Source organism: Oncorhynchus gorbuscha, linkage group LG16 (genome assembly GCF_021184085.1).
Source record: "Oncorhynchus gorbuscha isolate QuinsamMale2020 ecotype Even-year linkage group LG16, OgorEven_v1.0, whole genome shotgun sequence".
NCBI classification, from domain to species: Eukaryota; Metazoa; Chordata; class Actinopteri; order Salmoniformes; family Salmonidae; genus Oncorhynchus; species Oncorhynchus gorbuscha.
Genome location: NC_060188.1, coordinates 59791488 through 59800343, shown reverse-complemented (window position 1 = coordinate 59800343; position 8856 = coordinate 59791488). Strand labels below are relative to the sequence as shown.

General features: G+C 42.5%; 1 protein-coding gene across 3 annotated transcripts in view; it reads left to right on the top strand.

Moving 5' to 3' along the window:
* Positions 1-7345: 7345 nt before the first annotated feature.
* Positions 7346-8856, top strand: part of LOC124000849 (angiomotin-like) — a 47908-nt gene continuing 46397 nt past the window's right edge. For all 3 annotated transcript variants that reach the window (XM_046307518.1, XM_046307517.1, XM_046307515.1), the window contains exon 1: positions 7346-7713. The gene's annotated coding sequence lies outside the window, so the exon portion shown is untranslated. The remainder of the gene's footprint in view (positions 7714-8856) is intronic.

Genomic DNA, 8856 nt, shown 5'->3' with positions numbered 1-8856 from the left:
TTGTGAATGATGACCTGTTTAAAGGTCTTACTCACATCGGCTGCGGAGAGTGTGATCACAGTTGTCCGAACTGACCTTGGTTAATTAGTTGTTTAAAAACCAAAAAATAACCAACAATTCCGTTAATCGCTTAGCACTACTGTTTTCTCAATTACATTTGATTCAGCATTGAAAAAAGGTGCAAGTTTAAGTTTGTTCAACATGAGTAAGCCTGACGACCATGATGACACACCAAATGCTTTTGATGGATCTTTTTTTAATGTAATTTAAATCAAATTGAACCTTTATTTAACTAGGCAAGTCAGTTCAGAGCAAATTCTTATTGCCTCTTAAAGGAAAAGTAATCCAAAAGTAACAAGGTTAAGGTACCGATTACAATTTGACAGGTAAATAGTAACTGATTACATTTAGAAAGTAACCTACCTGACCCTTCTACGGCAGCGTAGCCTAGTGGTTAGTGTTGGACTAGTAACTGAAAGGTCGTAAGGTTGAATCCCCGAGCTGACAAGGTTCAAAATCTGTCGTTCTGCCCCTGAACAAGGCAGTTAACCCGTTGTTCCTATGCCGTCATTGAAAATAAGAATTTGTTCTTAATTGATTTGCCTAGTTAAATAAAGGTCAAATAAAATACTACATATACTATATCTACATGTCTTTAAAGTGAGAATGAACAGAAATGAACATGTCATACTCATACAACAGTTTGATTTCCATGATGTTAACATTGAGGACAGGGGCTCTCCAGATGAAGTCAGGAACTTCAAGAAAGGCAACATACTGGTAGCCATTTATTTTTGTATGAATTGTGTATATATGAATGGTTCCATATATCATACATTTCAAGGGACTGAGATGATGCATGGTATGAGTACATGTTCATCATGTCAGGGGCTATGAAGGAGTTGGCAAATACAGTGGGGCTGTAAAACGACACTATCTACAATACACCGAACTGTTAGCGTTCTCTCAGGCTCCAACCCTCTACCTGGCGAGGTGTGCATTTTGCAGCAATCCCAGCTCTTGACAATGCTAGGAAAAATGTGGATTTGTTAGCTTTTACTGTTGAGAAACGATGGTACATTTTACAAAGGTGTGCACGCACTAGGCGTATTTATGTGGTCACGAAATACAATTGTTGCAAATAGTTTTACACCGGGGCGTTCTTTTGGAAGACTAAAAGTAGCATAGGGAGGGCTTCTATTGTTGACTAACATGCCCATTCCCCATTGTAATTTGCGTGACCTTTGAATAATGGGAGTTACACGGTAATTGACGGCACTATTGACAACATGTGACAGTTTACGCCGTTTCAATAGCGATTTAAAACGTTGCATCTGAGCTGGCAACATTTTTGTCAATATTATCTGTAGCCTAGTTTATCGGTATTGCACAACAAGGGAACCGGACGGTGGGCCTAGTAACGTTATGTAACACTTTGTTCCTTTGAAGGGAGGAATGGCGGTGAGATCTGAAGAAAACAATTTACAATGATCTCAGTCGAACACGAGTCCCGAGGAGGTGGCGGAATGGATCCATCTCATCGGGCTTACAGAATGCGCACAGAGCTTTCTCTGTGAGTTCAATAATGCGCAGCTTGCATCCAAATTCATAACCACGATGAATAGATGGTTGAACATGGTAAATCCAGGGTTTACATAGCTCTCCAAACTTTTAAGGAGGGCACAACATTCTTTTCAGGCCCCATTACAGTTCATATTTCCACCACACAGTGGTGCATGTTTTACGCCAAACAGCATCCCAGGACCAGTCCGCGCATTGACGAGGGCGGCATTTTCCAACACCTCCAACCTCACACAATTCTTCCCAAAAACAATGATAATTTCAATCAACCAGTGGCATATAGGCTTTTTTTAGCGCCAATGTCGCCTTGTGATAAGCAGTGCCCACTTTGTCAATGGCAGGGGCGCTTGTCCATTCCCAAACACGACTTTCCTACCAACGTTCCGTCCAAAAAATAATCGAATTAATTATTCACTGTAATCAGGACTAATAAAACCAATGCAACTACCTGTTTTCCAAACGGTAGACCTACCACATGGATGGGCATTCATAAAATGCCATTGTGGCTGATATTGTAGGTTTACGCCCCAGTAAGCACAGACCAATGCAGAAGTATTTTGTTACTACTTGTTGTCTTTTTTTGTGTTTTACCAACTATTGGCGAACCACAGATGGGCATTCAAAAAATAAAATGTCATTCCACACTGTAGGCTACACCTCAGTAAGCACAGACCGACTTATTTCCAGGATGTTGGATTTTGGTCAGGACCAAATCTGAACAAATCAAATTTAGTCCGGTCTGGACCAGTCTTGGCTTGGCCCAAACATAGACGTCTTTTTGGTTCAGATTTGGTGCGGTCCGGACCAAAAACCAACATCTGTGGATGTAGAAATAAGACGTCGCAGTCAGTCTGTGCCAAATACTACTTCTACTATATAGTGCATTCGGAAAGTATTCAGACCCCATTACTTTTTCCACATTTTGTTACATTACAGCCTTATTCTAAAATGGATTAAATAAATAATTTTCCTCGTCAAGCCACACAATAACTCAGACATTTTTGCAAATGTATTAAAAGTTTTTAAAAACATACCTTATTCACAACCTTTTCTATGAGACCTGAAATTGAGCTCAGGTGCATCCTGTTTCCATTGATCATCATTGAGATGTTTGTACAACTTGGAGTCCACCTGTGGTAAATTCAATTGATCGGAAATGATTTGGAAAGGCACACACCTGTCTATATAAGGTCCCGCAGTTGACAGTGCATGTCAGAGCAAAAACCAAGCCATAAGGTCAAAATAATAGATTTTTATTTATTTATTGTAAATACATTTGCAAAAATGTCAAACCTGGTTTTGCTTTGTAATTATGGGGTATTGTGTGTAGATTGCTGAGGGGGGGGGGACTATTTAATACATTTTAGAATAAGGCTGCAATATAACAATCTTGGAAAAGTCAAGTGGTCTGAATACTTTCCGAATTCACTGTGAGCTATATCTGCTCCAGGATTTATGTTGGAATTTTTTACGGAACGTTGGATGAGAGCCACAGCGATGCGCTTCTTCAACAGCACCATGGAGAGGAATGGACACGCAAAATATGTTGCGCCTTTGACGAAGTGGGCGCTGCTCGCCTCCTGAGAGGTGCAGTGGACTAAGGCACTGCATCGCTGTGCCTCTAGAGATTCTGGGTTTGAGTCCAGCCCGGGCCGAGACTGAGACCCATGGGGCGGCGCACAATTGGTCCAGCGTCGACCGGGTTAGGGGAGGGTTTGGCCGGCAGGGATGTCCTTGTCCCATCGCGCACTAGCGACTCCTGTGGTGGGCTGGGGTGCACACTGGCGTGCACACTGACACAGTTGCCAGAGGTGTACTGTGCTTCCTCTGACACATTGGTGCGGCTGGCTTCTGGGTTAAGTGGGCATTGTGTCAAGAGGCATTCCGGCTTGTTTGGGTTGTGTATCGGAGGATGCACGGCTCTCGACCTTCACCACTCCCGAGTCCGTACAGGAGTTGCAGTGATGGGACAAGACTGTAACTACCACTTGGATACCACGAAATTGGGGAGAAAAAGGGGTTAAAAAAACAACAACTGGGCACTGCTTAGCACAGGGCGGCATCAGCGCTAAAAAGCCCAAATGCCACTGGTTTTGCGAAATTGCCATTGTTTTTGGAAATAATTATGTGATTAGCGACATTATCTATGTTTGATCCGGTCTGGACCGGCCTTGATTTAGTCCAAACGGATGTCTATAAATTAGACATTTTCAACTTTCATTCAGAACCGAAAAGGAAACAGATTTCAATGTTCGGAAAATAAACTCAGCAAAAAAAGAAACGTCCTCTCACTATCAACTGCGTGTATTTTCAGCAAACTTAACATGTGTAAATATTTGTATGAACATAAGATTCAACAACTGACCTCCCGGGTAGCGCAGTGGTTAAGGGCGCTGTACTGCACCCAACCCTGGGTTCGCGCCCAGCCTCTGTCGTAATCGGCCACGACCGGTCCGTGGGGTGACGCACAATTGGCCTAGTGTCGTCCGGGTTAGGGAGGGCTTGGCCGGTAGGGATATCCTTGTCTCATCGTGCACCAGCGACTCCTGTGGCAGGCCGGGCGCAGTGCACGCTAACCAAGGTTGCCAGGTGCACGGTGTTTCCTCCGACACATTGGTGCGGCTGGCTTCCGGGTTGGATGCGCGCTGTGTTAAGAAGCAGTGTAGCTTGGTTGGGTTGTGTATCGGAGGACGCATGACTTTCAATCTCTCCCGAGCCCGTATGGGAGTTGTAGCGATGAGACAAGATAGTAGCTACTAAAAACATTTGGATACCACGAATATGGGGTAAAATATAAAAATAAAAAGATTCAACAACTGAGACAATAACTGAACAAGTTCCACAGACACGTGATTAACAGTAATGGAATAATGTGTCCCTGAACAAAGGGGGATCAAAAATAACAGTCAGTATCTGGTGTGGCCACCAGCTGCATTAAGTGCTGCAGTGCATCTCCTCCTCATGGACTGCACCAGATTTGCCCATTCTTGCTGTGAGATGTTACCCCAGTCTTCCACCAAGGCACCTGCAAGTTCCCGGACATTTCTTGGGGGAATGGCCCTAGCCCATGTTCACCATCCGAACCAACAGGTCCCAGACGTGCTCAATGGGATTGAGATCCGGGCTCTTTGGTGGTCATGACAGAACACTGACATTCCTGTCTTGCAGGAAATCATGCACAGAATGAGCAGTATGGCTGGTGGCATTGTCATGCTGGAGGGTCATGTCAGGATGAGCCTGCAGGAAGGGTACCACATGAGGGAGGAGGATGTCTTCCCTGTAACGCAAAGCGTTGAGATTGCCTGCAATGACAACAAGCTCAGTCGATGATCGCCCCCAGAACATGACGGACCCTCCACCTGCAAATCGATCCTGAACTAGACTACAGGCCTCGGTGTAACGCTCATTCCTTCGACGATAAATGCGAATCCGACCATCACCCCTGGCGAGACAAAACCGCGACTCGTTTGGGAAGAGCACTTTTTGCCAGTCCTGTCTGTTCCAGCGACGGTGGGTTTATGCCCATAGGCGACGTTGTTGCCAGTGATGTCTGGTGAGGACCTGCCTTACAACAGGCCTACAAGCCCTCTCAGGCTTTTGTGTACAGTCTGAGCACTGATGGAGGGATTGAGTGTTCCTGGTGTAACTCGGGCAGTTGTTGTTGCCATCCTGTACCTTTCCTGTAGGTGTGATGTTCAGATGTACCGATCCTGTGCAGGTGTTGTTACCTGTGGTCTTCCACTGCGAGGACGATCAGCTGTCCATCCTGTCTCCCTGTAGCACTGTCTTAGGCGTCTCACAGTACGGACATTGCAATTTATTGCCCTGGCCACATCTGCAGTCCTCTTGCCTCCTTGCAGCATGCCTAAGATGCGTTCACGTGGTTGATCAGGGAGTCTGGGCATCTTTCTTTTGGTGTTTTCAGAGTCAGTAGAAAGGCCTCTTTAGTGTCCTAAGTTTTCATAACTGTGACCTTAATTGCATACCAACTGTAAGCTGTTAGTGTCTTAATGACTGTTCCACAGACTCATGTTCATTAATTGTTTATGGTTCATTGAACAAGCATGGGAAACAGTGTTTAAACCCTTTACAATTAAGATCTGTGAAGTTAATTGGATTTTTACGAATTATCTTTGAAAGACAGGGTCCTGAAAAGGGGAAGTTTCTTTTTTTGCTGAGTTTATGTATTTTCAGCTTTCTTTTGAGAACAGAAAATGAACCTGATTTCGATGTCTGTTTAAATCCTTATTTTCAACGTCCGGAAATGCCTATTTTAACCTTCTGGAAAATACAGATTTTCACCTTTCATTAAGAACCTAAATTTAACATGTCTAAAACATTTCAGGCGTTGAAGTTGTCTTTTCAACGTAATTTTGCTTACAGGACAATTCAATTTTTGCAGGGGGCAGCAAATTGTTTTGTTTGACTGAGGGTGGCAGAATGGCCAGGACTGGGCCTATCATCCCTGCTCTCTAGTTTACATTTGGGTAATAATGTAGTCTACAGGAGATCACACAGTGCTGTGTTCAGCATTGTCCTCCAACAATTTGTGACACATTGATACACGTCTTTTTTCTCTCACAGAAAATGCAATAACTGGCGTGGATCTCTTGGAAATCAGCGATTCAGTGTTAGGTGAGTCAAGTTATAGCCTACATTCTATATTTTCAGACATATCACCCCCCCCAAAAAAACACTGAGGTTTTAATTATATATTATTCTTATTGAAAGCACACAAGGAATAGTAAAGGTCTGCCATCCTTTGGTGAGCTTGAAACCCATTTAAATTCAGGGAGTGGGATTTTTGTCAAAACATTCATACAATTGTGGGTAGGAGAATATTGTTAAATGGGGGAAAAACACTACCTTGGCCTACTTATCACATGATGAGTGAGGTGTGTTTTGTCCTTTGTTGAATGATGTAATGAGTCTTGTCAGTGATGTTTTGCAGTTAATTTGTCTGGGATGTGCACATTCCTCCATGTTTCTGTCTAATCATGTGTTCTTCCTCGGTTCACCTGTAGTGTACACAAAGGTGATGATGATAGATGATGATAGACTACTTCCCAGATAATACACACTTGACTGAATATTTTATTAACATTATTAAAACGCTTGAGATTTTAAGTAATTTAGGCTATGCGTATTAATAGCCTAGGCTACAGTTGAGTGTTGGTAACTGCAATTAATTTGGTCTGATGTGACAGCAACATACAGTCAGTCATCAGGGGCAATAATTGAATTGTGACTGAAAAGCTGTATTGCATTTTTCCCCAAAGTGCACTTATCAGGAACCAAGAGTCAACTCTGTATTAAAACAGTTTGAATCAAATTGGGATTCCATGGTACAAATCACTCCTCTCCCAGTAGACTATTTGCATGAACTGTAGCCATACGAATATATAGGCCTACCCGGGAGTTCATAAAAGACCGAGAACAATAATACCAGGACAGGTCTATGTGCGTTTGTAAAGTCGGTAAACTGCTCATATAGCCGAGATACTTTTACAGATACGTCTTTTTCTGTTGTAACCATTTTCATATCGATAAGGTTTAACCAAATTCGGTTGTGTAGGTGCTTTAGACAGGTCCAAGGAATTAATCTCCTAACATACAAAAAGGCTTTTGTATTTTCTTTATTTTTTTCTTGCCTGAGTGACGGTTCCAAAAGCCAACCGAAACGTCAGCAAAATTGGCTTACTTCCGATAGCAGACTAGAGAAGGAGGGCTTTTCTCCATGAAAAGTTTTGACTTCTTTGGTCGGAAGGGGTTGGGGGTTGCGCTTGTCGGCTCTCAGATGCATACACTGCTACTGCGACTTTGCGGTTCGGGGCTGTTCCTTTATGCATTCCCTTCATAGCGCAGTCAAGTGGAAAAAAAGATTCTTAAACTTTTTCATCAGATTAAATATGAAATGGGAACAGAAGCATACGCTTTATTATGTGGAAAAGAGCAAACAGCCTGTTATTCGAAGGAAACTCGTGAAGTAACATGGATTAGTCATATCAGAATTTTTAGAATTGTTTGAGGAATTTTGCACGGTATCCGATCTGTATCAAATCTATGGAAATAGCCGAGCAGGGACGTCGAGAACGGAGCAGCAGTCGTTTCTACGTGAAGTTGAATTGAAAGGTAAACACGACTACATAACGGAATATTGTTTGCCATAACTTGTAAAAGTGTATGATATATGCTATTGGTTGGTTACTCTACCAGAAATAGATTTGTGTAGTTTATGAAATAGAACAAAACAGTAGTCCAATATACGTTTGTAGACACTTCGGTGGCATAACAGTGGTATTACAGTGGAACAGTGTTCAATGATGCTCATGTTTGGACTCACCTATGTACTGGCACTGAAAGGGTTGGCCATGTTTCCTCTTTCTTTCTCTGGCTCCATTACTTGTGTATGAGTGACATTTGTTTTTCTTAATTCTATAACTCAAAAATAAACCATGACCTGTGAATGTATTAAAATATTTCATAAAAACCATAATCCGTAAAAATATTACAGATTAAACCATACATCTATGATCTGTAAATATATTCAACATGTCTAACAGATAAAGCTACAATTTGAACAAATGTAGAACAATTTGTGAGCCAATGTTCAGAAATCCCTAACATTTACAGCTGTGGAATGCTCATTTGCGTATTCAAAAGGTGCTTGTGGATCTGTGTTCTGTTTACATAATTTAGTTTTTTTTCCTGCATGTCTATGTATTACAATCCACATGTTACTTCATATGAGTCGGCTATCTCCAATAATTGGGATAATCTTTGTTACTTGATGCCGGAGTGCCGACAGATCACGTCTGTGTCCTTAGAACGCTTTCTAGCTAGAAGAGAAAATTACTTCATGAAATGTGAGTATAACGTTTATTTACTAAACAAATTATGTTAATGTTTAGAAACTGACTTTCATATGAATGTTAAATTCGACCATTGGGGCATGCAACGCCAAGTGTGTGCTTTGGACACTAACGTTACTGATAGCTAACAGGTAACTCATGAGAAGGGTGCAATTGCGGCCCACAAATCGGGGCATTCCTGCATCTGCAGGAACCCCTCTTTACACTTGGTAAATGTTTTTAGGACAAGCGGGGGTGCTCCAGTACAGTAGGTGGCGGTAATGCAGAATAATGTTGGATGCCAGCCGCCGCTAAACCTCACAGAAGAAGGGGTGGGGGAATAGCTGTACACTGGTAGACCATGTCCTTTTCCCACAGTTCTATTAACGACGGTGAGGGCAGGTGTTCGGCAGGCGGGAGTGAA